This window comes from Chiloscyllium punctatum, chromosome 3, assembly GCF_047496795.1.
Source record: "Chiloscyllium punctatum isolate Juve2018m chromosome 3, sChiPun1.3, whole genome shotgun sequence".
In the NCBI taxonomy this organism is placed as follows: domain Eukaryota; kingdom Metazoa; phylum Chordata; class Chondrichthyes; order Orectolobiformes; family Hemiscylliidae; genus Chiloscyllium; species Chiloscyllium punctatum.
The window spans coordinates 27,877,618-27,892,114 of record NC_092741.1 but is presented as its reverse complement, the minus strand read 5'-3'; positions in this window follow the sequence as shown (position 1 = coordinate 27,892,114).

Below are 14,497 nucleotides of genomic sequence, written 5' to 3'. Positions count from 1 at the left end.
GTTTATCGTTCCTTGGCTTCTCCTTACTACCTTTCTGAAATAATGGCACAATGTTAGCCAATCTCCAGTCTTCCAGCACCTCACTTGCGACTATCGATGATACAAATATGTCAGCAAGGGGCCCAGCAATCACTTCTCTAGCTTCCCACAGAGTTCTGGGCACACCTGATCAGGTCCTGGGGATTTATCCACCTTTATGCATTTGAAGCACTTCCTCTTCTATATTATGGACATTTTCAAGATGTCACTATCTTTGTCCCCACATTCTATATATTCAATGTCCTTCTCCACAGTAAACACTGATGCAAAATACTCATTTAGTATCTCCCCCATCTCATGCAGCTTTACACAATGGACACCTTGCTGATCTTTGAGGGGCCGTATTCGCTCCCTAGTTATTTAATGTATTTGTTCCTTTTGTCGTTAATGTATTTGTAAAAACCCTTTGCATTCTCTTTAATGCTATTTGCCAAAGCTATCTCATGCCCCTTTTTTGCTCTCCTGATTTCCCTCTTAAGTATACTCCTACTTCCTTTATACTCTTCTAATGATTCTCTCAATCTCTGCTGTCTGTACCTGACATATACTTCCTTCTTTTTCTTAACCAAAGCCTCAATGTCTCCAGTCATCCAGCATTCCCTACACCTACCAGCCTTTCCTTTCACCCTTATAGGAATATAGTGTCTCTGGACTTTCATTATCTCGTTTCTGAAGGCTTCCCATTTTCCAGTCATCCCTTTACGCGCAAACATCTGCCCCCAATTAGCTTTCGAAAGTTCTTGCCTAATAACTTCAAAATTAGCTTTCCTCCAACTTAGAATTTCAATAGTTAGACCTGGTCTATCCTTTTCCATCACTATCTTAAAACTAATAGAATTATGGTCTCAGACACCAAAGTCCTCCCCAGTGACACCTCAGTCACCTGCCCTGCCTTGTTTCCCAAGAATAGGTCAAGTTTTGCACCTTCTCTAGTCGATACGTTCACGTACTGACTCAGAACATTTTCTTGTACACTCTTAATAAAGTCCTCTCCATCTAAACCCTTAACACTATGTCAGTCCCAGACTTTGTTTGGAAAGTTAAAGTCCCTTCTCTAACCACCCTATTATTCTTACAGATAGCTGAAATCCCCTGACAAATTTGTTTCTCAATTACCCACTGACTATTAGGGGGTCTATAATACAATCCCAGTAAGTTAACCATGCCTTTCTTATTTCTCAGTTCCACTCAAATAAATTCCCTGGATGTATTTCCAGGAATATCCTCCCTGAATGCAGCTGTAATGCGATCCCTTATCAAAAAATGCCACTCCCCCTTCTCTCTTGCCTCCCTTTCTATCCTCCCTATAGTATTTGTGTTCTGGAATATTAAGCTGCCAGTGCTGTCAATCTCTGAATTTCTGTAATTGTTATGATATCCCAGTCCCATGTTCCTAACCATGCCCTGAGTTCATCTGCCTTCCCTGTTCAGCCTCTTGTATTGAAATAAATACAGTTTTATTTATCAGTCATACCTTGTTCTCTGCTTTGTCCCTGTCTGACCTGACTGTTTGACTTACTTCTTTTCTCCACTGTACCAGTCTCAGACTGATCTCTTTCCTCACTATCTCTGAGTCCCGCCCCCTCTTCCCCCCATTACTGGTTTCAATCCTTCTGAGCAGCTCGAGCAAATCTGCCTGTCTGTATATTAGTCCCCTTCCAATTCAGGCGCAATCCATCCTTCTTGTACAGGTCACTTCTACCCTAGAAGAGATTCCAATGATCCAAGACTGTGAATTATTTTCTCATACACCAGCTCCTCAGCTACAAATTCATCTGCTGTATCTTCCTATTCCCACTCTCATTAGCTCGTAGTACCGAGAGTATTCCAGATATTACTACCCTCGAGGATCAATATGAACACAAGCCAGTATCAAGGAAAAATATTGCCAACTTGATTAGAAACAAAGTTACAACAATCTTTAATACTAAGCACACAATCTCAAATTCTATTTGGCTCCTAAGGTTCCAATAATTCCTGAGTTTCTTGGAGATTTACACAATTGCTGTCTCTCTCTCTGGGTGTGTGAAGCTGCTTTCTTCCTCTCTCTCTCTCTCTCTCTCTCTCTCTGGTTGGTCAGTTGGTCTTTGCCTCTTGCCATGTTGGTCTCCTCAGAAGGCCTCCAGAAGATTCCAAGAGCAAAGTCTGTAGGTGAAGCATGTTTTTATATCTTTTAGATGGTTTTCTGGAACTTTCTATTGTTCTGGCCAATCAGGGAGATAAGCTTAGTAGTTTGAAACAGAGTCAATCATTTGGAAGGATTGCTAATGTTAGTTTATTTTTGTGTAGAAGGGCCCGCACTGTACCGTGCTGTCAAAACCCTCCTTTGTTCAGTAAATAAGTTGTTGGGAGTATGTCTGTTCTGCATAAATGTTGCCTTTTACATTAGCAAATATCATTAGCACCTGACTCCAGTGTTTGCACTGTGTCTGGTGTGTTGACTTCGTGATTTTAGAGTTTTACTTGGCCAATGTACCCAGCATCCCTTGCTGTTTGGCCAAGTTAGCAATCTATCTGTGTTTTAGCAGCCAGGAGGCTGCTGAAGTACACACTGTATTAATCTAGAGTACTGTGCATATTTATGATCTTTTAAGAGAAAGATTTACCTTATATCTACCTTCCAGTAATACAATGACTGTTCATGAGGTAGGTTCTGTATATGTGCCCACATTGGAAATTTGACTAATTCCATCAGAGTCCCATTTTAGAACTTGTGGGATCCTGTTTATAAACACTGCTCTCCACTGGCAGTCAATAATTTTAACTCCAACCAAGAATACCGTACTTATTTATTCTCAGTTGAAAATTATTCAGCTGCATTACCATCAGCAGGAAGCACTTCATTCCCATTTACACTCACTGTTCTCATTGGTTCATTAGTTCAATGATTCTAATCAATGGCTTTATCCGAGTTCCTCACTTCATTGGCCCTAGAATTCTGATCAGGAGTCGGTCATTGTCACCGACACACTTCCTCCATTCCCCCTGACCTGACACCACCCCCGTAATGATTGTGTCAGACCGGACAGATCCCCTCAACCTGACAACTATGTCCTGATGGACCCAAAACTCCCTCACTTTCCCACCAACCCCAGGAGTCTACAGATTCCTCATCACTGACCCACTACTCCCTTCTCCCCAAACACAACCCCATTGGAACTGTCACCTCCCCCCACCCCATCACCACCTCCCTTTCACTCGTCTTGACACCACATTTAACCCAAAAGTGTCCCCTGCTCCTGCCAACAGAATTGGAACGACAACCACCTGCATCATCCATCATCACCCAACACCCACTTCACTAACCTAAAACCCTTCCCAAAGTGAGCCAGGTGGTACTGACCCCTCCTTCCAGACCTGGTAGCACCACACCCCCTCCCTTAAACCTCTGGAGCTGACACTGCCTCTTCATCACATAGAATCATAGAGTCATACAGCATAGAAACAGACCCTTCGTTCCAATTCTAATCCCAAACTAACCCGTCCCACCTGCCTGCTCCTGGCCCATATCCCTCCCAACCTTTCCTGTTCATGTACTTATTCAAATGTCTTTTAGACACTGTAATTGTACCCGCATCCACCACTTCCTCTGGAAGTTCATTCTACACACACAAACCACCTTCTATGTGAAAAAGTTTTTGAAACTGTCTCTTCTAACTTTAAAAATGTGTCCTCTAGTCATGAAATCCTCCATCCCAGGGAAAAGACAACTACTACTGACTCTATCGATTCCTCTCATTATTTTATAAACTTCTTTCAGATCACTGCTCAACCTTCTACGCTACAGTGAAAAAAATCTCAGTTTATCTCATTTACTTTATAACTCAAACCTTCCATACCCAGCAACAACCTGGTAAATCTCTTCTGAGCCCTCTCCAACTTGATAAACAGAACTGGTCACAGTTTCCCAGAAGAGGTCTCACCAATGTCCTGCATAACCTCAACATGAGGTTCCCAACTCCTCTAATCAAAGGACTGAGTAATGAAGGCAAGCATGCCTAACACCTTTTTAACCACCCTGTCTAGATGTGACGCAAACTTCAAAGAATTATGTACCTACAGCTGTAGTCATTCTGCTCTACAACACTACCCAAGGCCCGACCAATTGAATTGAATAAGCCCTACCCTTGTTTGTTGTACCAAAATGCAATGCCTCGCATTTATCCAAATTGAACTCCATCTGCCATTTTTCAGCACATTGGCCCAAATGATCAAGATCTCTTTGTGATCTTAGAAAACCTTCTTCACTGTCTGCTATGTCACCAATTTTGGTGTCATCCACCAAACTACTAATCATGCCTTCTATATTCTCATCCAAATCATTTCTAATAATGACAAACAAAAGAGGGCCCATAACCAATCCTGTGGCAACACCGCTGGTCACAGGCCTCCAGTCTGAAAAGCATTACTCTCCACCATTACTCTCTGTGTCCTGCCATTAAGCCAATTCTGTATCCAATTGGCAATCCCATGTTACCGTACTTTACTCATTAACCTACCATGGAGAAGCTTGTCATACGCTTTACTAAAACCCAAATAAACAACGTTTAACACTCTGTCATCATCAATCATGAAAATACTTGACCAAGTTTGTGAGACACGATTTTCCTCACACACCATGCCAACTATCTTTAATCAATTTGTGCCTCTCTAAATGTCCATAAATCCTATCTTTTATAATCACTTCCAACAATTTACCCACAACCACAGTCAGACTCACAGGTCTATCATTCCCCAGTTTCTCTTTAAAACCTTTCTTAACCCAAGATACAACATCAGCCACTCTCCAGTCATCAGGCACCTCGCCCATAGTTACAGATGTTGCAAATATTTCTGCAAGGGCTCTTGTAATTTCCTCTCTTACTTCCCACATCATTCCGAGATTCATTAGATCAGTCCCCAGAGATTTATCCACCTTTGTGTTCTCTGAGACCTCCCGAACTTCCTCTTCGAACATAAAATATATAACGTTATAGCGCAGGATAGGCCCTTCGACCCTCAATGTTGCACCAACCTGTGAAATTAATCTGATGTCCATCTAACCTACAGCATTCCATTATTATCCATATGTATGTTCAATGCCCATCTAAATGCCCTTAACGTCAGTGAGTCTACTACAGTTGCAGGCAGGCTATTCCACTCCCTGACTACTTTTGAAGTGACGAAACTACCCTGATATCTATCCTAAATCTATCACTCCTCAATTTAGAGCTATGTCCCCTCGTGTTAGTCTTCACCATCCAAAGAAACAGGCTCTCCCTGTCCACCCTCACGAACACTCTGATTATCTTATACATCTTGATTAAGTCACCTCTCAACCTTCTTCTCTCCAACGAAAGCAGCCTCAGTTCCCTCAGACCTTCCTCATAAAACCTTCCCTCCATCCCAGACAACATCCTAGTAAATCTCCATGCACCCTTTCCAAAGCTTCCACATCCTTCCTATAATGCGGTGACCAGAACTACACACAATACTCCAGGTGCTGCCTTACCTGTGTCTTGTGCAGCTGAGGCATGACCTCATGGCTCCAAACTCAATCCCCCTGCCAATAAACACTAACACAGTATATGCTTTCTTAACAACCCTATCAACCTGGATGGCAACTTTGAGGGATTTATGCACCTGGACACCGCGATCTCTCTGTTCATCGACATTACCAAGAATTTTACCATAAGCCCAGCACTTGTATTCTTGTTACTCCTTCCAAAGTGAACTACCTCACACATTTCCGCATTTAACTCCATTTGCCATTTCTGAGCCCAAATCTGCATGTTATCTCTGTCCCTCAGTAACCCATAACATCCTTCGACACTATCCACAACTCTGTCTACCTGAGTGTCATCTGCAAATTGACTAAGCCATCCTTTTACACCCTCCTTCAGATCATTTATAAAAATGACAAACAGCAGTGGCCCCAAAACAGATCCTTGCGGCACACCACTGGTAACTGATCTCCAGAATAAACATTTCCCATCAATCACCACCCTCTGTCTTTTATCAGCGAGCCAATTTCTGATCCAAACTGCTCAATCACCTCCAATCCTAAAACTCCATATTTTGTGCAATAGCCTGCTGTATGGAACCTTATCAAACGCCTCACTGAAATCCATATACACCACATCAGCCATCTTACCTTCATCCACCTGGGCCACCTTCTTGAAGAATACAATAAGGTTAGTGAGGCACAACATACCCTTCACTAAACCTAATCAAATAATTCCTTTTTAGATGACTATAAATCCTATCTCTTTTAATCTTTTCCAACATCTTACCCACCACCGAAGTAAGGCTCACTGGCCTATAATTACCAGGGTTGTCCCGACTCCCCTTCTTAAACAAGGGAACAACATTTGCTATCCTCCAATCTCTGGCATAACTCATGTCGACAATGATGACATAAAGATCAAAGCCAAAGGCTCAGCAGTCTCCTCCCTGGCTTACTAGAGAATCCAAGGATAAATTACATCTGGCCCATCTATTTTCAGATATTCCAAAATTGCTAAAACCTCCTCTTTTGAAAAGTATGGTGCTGGAAAAGCGCAGCAGGCCAGGTAGCATCCGAGAATAAGGAGAATCGATGTTTCGGGCATAAGCCCTTCTTCAGGAATGAGGCTGGTGTGCTAAGTGGGCTGAGATAAAAGGGAGGGCGGGGGTGGGAAGTTTGGGGGAGGGGTGCTGGGAATACGATAAGTGGAAGGAGGTGAGGGTGAGGATGATAGGCCGGAGAGGGGGTGGGGGTGGAGTGGTCACGAAGAATATTGCAGGTCAAAAGAGCGGTGCTGAATCCGAGGGTTGGGATTGAGATAAGGTCAGGGGAGGAGAAATGAGGAAGCTGGAGAAATCTACATTCATCCTGTGTGATTGGAGGGTTCCTAGGCAGAAGATGAGGCGCTCTTCCTCCAGGCGTCGTGTGGCCAGAGTCTGGCGATGGAGGAGGCCAAGGACCAGCATGTCCTTGGCAGAGTGGGACGGGGAGTTAAAGTGTTCGGCCAAGGGGCAGTTGGGTTGGTTGGTCCGGGTGTCCCAGAGGTGTTCCCTGAAATGTTCTGCAAGTAGGCGGCCTGTCTCCCCAATGTAGAGGAGGCCACATCGGGTGCAGAAGATACAGTAAATGATGTGTGTGGAGGTGCAGGTGAATTTGCGACGGATATGGAAGGATCCATTGGGGCATTGGAGGGGGGGAGGTGTTGGCGCAAGTTTTGCATTTCTTGCAGTTGTAGGGGAAGGTGTCGGGAGTGGAGGTTGGGTTGGTGGGGGTGTGGACCTGACAAGGGATTTGCAGAGGCAGTTGTCTCTCCGGAACACTGATAGGGGTGGGGAGGGAAATATATCCCTGGTGATGGGGTCTGTTTGGAGGTGGCGGAAATGACGGAGGATGATACGATGTATCCTGAGGTTGGTGGGGTGAAAGGTGAGGACCAGTGTGGTTCTGTCCTGGTGGTGATTGGAGGGGTGGGGTTCAAGGGCGGAGGTGCGGGAAGTGGAGGAGATGCGGTGGAGAGCATCGTCGACCACATCGGAGGGGAAATTGCGGTCTTTGAAGAAGGAGGCCATTTGGGCTGTTTGGTAGTGGAATTTGTCCTCTTGGGAGCAGATGCGGTGGATGCGAAGGAATTGGGAAAATGGGATGGCGTTTTTACAGGGGACAGGATGGGAGGAGGTGTAATCTAGGTAGCTATGGGAGCCGGTCGGTTTGTAGTAAATGTCTGTGTTGAGTCAGTCGCCTGAGATAGAAATGGAGAGGTCCAGGAAGGGGAGGGAAGAGTCTGAGACAGTCCCGGTAAATTTGAGGTCGGGGTAGAGGTGTTAGTAAAGTGGATGAACTGTTCAACCTCCTCGTGGGAGCACGAGGTAGTGCCAATATAACCATCGACGTAGCGGAGGAAAAAGTTGGGGATGGTGCCAGTGTAGCTGCGGAAGATGGACTGTTCCACATATCCTACGAAGAGGCAGGCATAGCTGGGGCCCATGCGGGTGCCCATGGCTATTCCTTTGGTTTGGAGGAAGTGGGAGGATTGGAAAGAGAAGTTGTTCAGAGTGAGGACCAGTTCAGTCAGTCGAAGGAGGGTGTCAGTGGAAGGGTACTGGTTGGGTCGGCGGGAAAGGAAGAAGCAGAGGCTTGGAGGCTTTCGTGATGGAGGATGGAAGTGTATGGGGACTGGATGTCCATTGTGAAGATAAGGCGTTGGGGGCCAGGGAAGCGGAATTGCTAAAACCTCCTCTTTGTCAACCTCAATCCCATCTAATCTTATAGCCTATATCTCCATGTTCTCATTAACATCGCCCTTTTCCAATGTGAATACTGTTAAAACATATTCATTTAGTACTTCCACTATATATCCTCAGATTCTACACACAACCTTCCACTACTATATTTGATTGGCTGTAATCTTACTCTAGTCATTCTTTTATTCTTGATATACCTATAGAAGGCCTTAGGGTTTTCCTTGATTCTGTCCGCCAATGATTTCTCATGTTCCCTTCCTTGCTCTTCCTAGCCCTCTCTTTAGATCTTTTCTGGCTAACTTGTAACTCTCAACCCCCTAACCAAGCCTTCTCACCTCATCCTCTTATAAATTGCCTTCTTCTTTTTGACAAGAGATTCAACTTCTTTGGTAAACCATGGCTCCCTCTCTCGACAACTACCTCCCTGCCTGACAGGGATATACTTATCAGGGACCCGCAGTTGCTGTTCCTAGAATAAGCTCCACATTTCAAGATGTCTATCCCCTGTAGTTTCCTCCTCTATCCTGTGCATCCTAAATCTTGCCTAATCGCATCATAATTGCCTTTCCCCCAGTTATACCTCTTTCCCTATGGTATATACCAATCCTTGCCAATTGCTATTGCAAACATAACCAAATTATGGTCACTATCGCCAAAATGCTCACCTACCTCCAAATCTAACACCTGGCCGGGTTCATTCCCCAGTACCAAATCCATTATGGTATCGCCCCTTGTTGGCCTGTCTTCATACTGTGTCAGAAAACCCTCCTGCACACATTGAACAAAAACTGGCCCATCTAAACTACTTGAACTATAGTATTCCCAGTCAATATTGGGATAGTTAAAGTCCCCCATAATGACTACACTTTCACTCTCGATCCTATTGAGAATCATCTTTGCTATCCTTTCCTCTATATCCCTGGAACAATTCGGAGGCCTATAGAAAACTCCCAACAGGGTGACCTCTCCTCTCCTGTTTCTAACCTCAGCCCAAACTACCTCAGTGGATGAGTCCTCAAACGTTATCTCAGCTGCTGTAATACTACCCTTGATTAACAATGCCACACCCCCGCCTCTTTTACCATCTTCTCTGATCTTGCTGAAACATCTAAATCCCAGAATCTGCACCAACCATTCCTGTTCCTCCTCTAGGAGAAAGTGAGGACTGCAGATGCTGGAGATCAGAGCTTAAAAATGTGTTGCTGGAAAAGCGCAGCAGGTCAGGCAGCATCCAAGGAGAAAGAGAATCGACGTTTCAGGCATAAGCCCTTCTTCAGGAATCTTGTTCCCAAAGACTAAAGCTCTGCTCTTCTTCCCCTTTCCCCACTGAGCAACAGAGACTTTGCACCAGAGACCTGTGTCCCATTGCTTATCCAAAATGGTATACTTGTTGTTAAGGGGAACCACCACAAGAGATCCCTGCACTGCCTGCCAGTTCCCTTTCCCATTCCTGACGTTAACCCATTTACTTTCTTCTTGCGGGTGTGGAGTAACTACCTCTCTGTTAATCCTCTCAATAACCCCCTTCGCGAATGATCCGAAGTTCCTCCAGCTCCAGTTCCCTAACACAGTTCGCGAGGAGCTGGTATTGGGTGCACTTCCCACAATTGAAGTCAGCGGAGACACTAGAGGTGACCCTTACCTCCCACATACTGCAGGAGGAACATTCAACTGCCCAAACCTCCATTCCTGCTATTCTAAATTCCCAAATAGACCACTGAAATAAAACGAGACATGAATGAAAACACTTATCACCAACAAACTGACACACAGAACCTTTTTTTTTGGTTAGAGGAGAAGGATAGGTGGGAGACACCACCAGAGTAGTGTTTTGGGTTAAGCAACTGCCCAAATATGTAACCTCGTGACCTCTCTGACTGCCTCCAGGAACTGAAGAAAACTGAAGGAAATTTAAACTGTGAGACCAGTGGGCTTGATATTGATGATGGACTAGTTGTTGGAGAGAATCCTGAGGGACAGGATGTCCATGTGTTTGGAAAGGCAGGAATGATTAGGGATTGTCAGCATGGCTTTGTGCATTGGAAATCTTGTCTCACAAATTTGATCGAGGTTTTTGAAGAAGTAACAGAAAGCATTGATGAGGGCAAAGTGGTAGACATGATCTATATGGACATCAGTAAGGCTTTTGACAAAGTTCCTCATGGGACACTGGTTGGCAAGGTTGGATTTCATGGAATTCAGGGAGAACTAGCTGTTTGGATACAGAACTGGCTTGAAGGTAGGAAACAGTGGGTAGTGGTGTAGGGTTGTTTTTCAGACTGGAGGCCTGTAACCAGTGGTTTGTCTCAAGGATCGGTGCTTGTCACGATGGTGAGTGACTTGGAGGGGAACTTGTAGGTGATGGCGCTGCAATGTATCTGCTACACTTGGATGGATGGTCATTCATATAATTGATCTGGATGTGAACATAGGAGGTACAGTCAGTAAATTTGCAGACAACAAATTTATGTGCGACTGCACTTTCAAGGAGCTCAGAACCTGCACTCCAAAGTCTCTTTGTTCAGTTGGAATTAAAGTTATATTCTGCCTGTTTGCATTTCAATGTGTAAATGTCTGATGATTTCTTGGCTGGGAAGAGTCCTGCTTCAGAAATCTTTCTGAGTTAACGCTCTCCCAATGCTTTGACAAAATAACTGATTATAATGTGTGCCTGAGAATCCTGAGTTTGTTCCATACGATAGTCAGCTACAACATGGAAGGATTTTCCTGGCAAGGAACCAAGGTATCAGTTAAAGTGTGTTTGCTTTAACGCAAGGATTATCAGGAATAAAAGTGACGAAATTAGAGCATGGATCAGGACCTGGTGCTATGATGTTGGGGCCATAACAGAGACATGGGTTTCTCAGGGGCAGGAATGGTTGATGGATGGTCCAGGGTTTAGAGCATTTAAAAAGAATAGGGAGGGGGGAAAAAGAGGAGGGGGTGTAGCACTACTAATCAGAGAGGGTATCACAGCTACAGAAGCTTCCATTGTCGAGGAAGATCTGCCTACCGAGTAAGTATGGGTGGAAATTGGGAACAGCAAGGGAGCAGTCACCTCTTTACTACAGGCCCCCCAATAGCAGCAGGGAGATGGAAGAAAGCACAGGTCGGCAGATTTTGGAAAAGTGTGGACGTAATACGGTTGTAATGGGTGACTTTAACTTTCCCAATATTGATTGGAACCTCCTTTGAGCAGAAGATTTGAATGAAGCTGTTTTTGTAAGGTGTGTTTAGGAGGGTTTCCTAACTCAGCACGTTGACAGGCCGACGAGGGGAGAGGCCATTCTAGACTTAGTGCTCGGAAATGAGCCGAGGCAGGTATCAGATCTTGTGGTGGGAGAGCATTTTGGTGATAGTGACCACAACTGTCTCACATTCTACATAGCTATGGAGAAGGAGAGGATTAGGCAAAATGGGAGGATATTTAATTAGGGAAGAGGAAATTATGATGCGATTAGACATGAGTTAGGAAGCATGGATTGGGAGCAATTGTTCCATGGTAAAGGCACTATAGACATGTGGAGTCTGTTTAAGGAACAGTTGTTGCAAGTGATGAGTAAATACGTCCCTCTGAGACAGGCAAGAAGTGGTAAGATAAAGGAACCTTGGATGACGAGAGCGGTGGAGCTTCTCGTCAAAAGGAAAAAGGTAGCTTACATAAGGTGGAGGAAGCTAGGGTCAAGCTCAGCTCTACAGGGTTACAGGCAGGCGAGGAAGGAGCTTAAAAATGGTCTGAGGAGAGCCAGGAGGGGGCACGAGAAAGGCTTGGCAGAACGGATTAGGGAGAACACAAAGGCATTTTACACTTATGTGAGGAATAAGAGAATGGTCAAAGAAAGAGTAGGGCCGATCAGGGATAGCATAGGGAATTTGTGTGTGGAGTCTGAGGAGACAGGGGAAGCTCTAAATGAGTTTTTTGCTTCTGTCTTTACAAACGAAACAAGCTTTGTAGTGAATGAAACCTTTGAAGAGCAGGTGTGCATGCTGAAATGGATAGAGATAGAGGAAGCTGATGTGCAGAAAATTTTGTCAAACATTAAGATTGACAAGTCGCCAGGCCCGGACCAGATTTGTCCTCAGCTGCTTTGGGAAACGAGAAATGCAATTGCTTCGCCATTTCCGAAGATCTTTTCATCATCGCTCTCCACTGGAGTCGTACCTGAGGACTGGAGAGAGGCAAATGTAATTCCTCTCTTCAAGAAAGGAAATAGGGAAATCCCCGGCAATTACAGACCAGTAAGTCTCACTCCTGTCGTCTACAAGGTGTTAGAAAGGATTCTGAGGGAGAGAATTTATGACCATCTGGAAGAGCATGGCCTGATTAAATGCAGTCAACACGGCTTTGTGAGGGGCAGGTCATGCCTCACAAACCTTATAGAGTTCTTTGAGGGTGTGACTGGAAAAGTTGATGAGGGTTGAGCTGTGGATGTGGTGTATATGGACTTCAGCAAGGCATTTGATAAGGTTCCGCATGGTAGGCTCATTCAGAAGGTCAGGAGGAATGGGATTCAGGGGACCATAGCTGTCTGGATACTGAATTGGCTGGCCAACAGAAGACAGCGAGTGGTAGTAGAAGGAAAATATTCTGCCTGGAAGTCTGTGGTGAGTAGTGTTCCACAGGGCTCTGTCCTTGGGCCTCTATTGTTTGTAATTTTTATTATTGACTTGGATGAGGGGATTGAAGGATGGGTCAGCAAGTTTGCAGATGACACAAAGGTTGGAGGTGTCGTTGACAGTATAGAGGGCTGTTGTAGGCTGCAGCGGGACATTGACAGGATGCAGAGATGGGCTGAGAGGTGGCAGATGGAGTTTAACTTGAATAAATGCGAGGTGATGCATTTTGGAAGGTCGAATTTGAAAGCTGAGTACAAGATTAAGGATAGGATTCTTGGTAGTGTGGAGGAACAGAGGGATCTTGGGGTGCAGTTACATAGATCCCTTAAAATGGCCACCCAAATGGACAGGGTTGTTAAGAAAGCATATGGTGTTTTGGCTTTCATTAACAGGGGTATTGAGTTTAAGAGTCGTGAGATCTTGTTGCAGCTCTATAAAACTTTGGTTAGACTGCACTTGGAATACTGAGTCCAGTTCTGGTCGCCCTATTATAAGAAAGATGTGGATGCTATGGAGAGGGTTCAGAGGAGGTTTACCAGGATGCTGCCTGGACTGGAGGGCTTATTTTATGAGGAGAGGTTGACTGAGCTTGGACTTTTCATTGGAGAAAAGGAGGAGAAGAGGGGACCTAATTGAGGTATATAAGATAGTGAGAGGCATAGATAAAGTTGATAGCCAGAGACTATTTCCCAGAGCAGAAATGACTAACACGAGGGGTCATAGTTTTAGGCTGGTTGGAGGAAAGTATAGAGGGGATGTCAGAGGTGGGTTCTTTACACAGAGAGTTGTGAGAGCATGGAATGCGTTGCCAGCAGCAGTTGTGGAGGCAGGGTCACTGGGGACATTTAAGAGACTCCTGGACATGCATATGGTCACAGAAATTTGAGGGTGCATACATGAGGATCAGTGGTTGGCACAACATCGTGGGCTGAAGGGCCTGTTCTGTGCTGTACTGTTCTATGTTCTAATATTTGGCCTGCGAACAGGGTACTCATATCAGAACGTTGGAATAGCTCTGCAAAAGGTGGAGAATATTTCACTTCCCACACGGAGTGAGCTCAGGAATCCTGAGAACAATCTGGTTGCACATCAAAAGAATCCGAAAGGAGTACTCTGGATAGGAGGTGTTGGGGAAGCCCACAGTGGCTCCTCCACGTTTGAGAAAATGCACTGGGGCCAGGGAAGTGAGGGATGATCACAGAGGATACGCCAAATTCAGCGCTGAATAGACCACACATGAGCCAAGAGAGTTCAGGAGTCAGATTCCACACTACAGTCGAGACAAAAAAATCTGCAGATTCTGGAATCCAAAATAGACAAACAGGAAGCTGGAAGAACACAGTAAGTCAGGCAGCATCAGGAGGTAGAGAAATCCGTGTTTTGGGCATTTCAAAGTTAATACCTGGAACGTTGACTTATCCACCTCCTGATGCAGCCTGGCTTGCTGTGTTCTTCCAGCCTCCTCTTTGTCTACTCCACACGAGAGTAATCACCCTGGGAATGGGTCAGGTCCACACTGAGGGATCCATGCAGGGACCAAGAATAAAGTCAGCTGTATCCAGACTGGACGAAGCTGTGCAGGAGCCAGGAGGGAGACAAAATCCAAGCTGGAAGA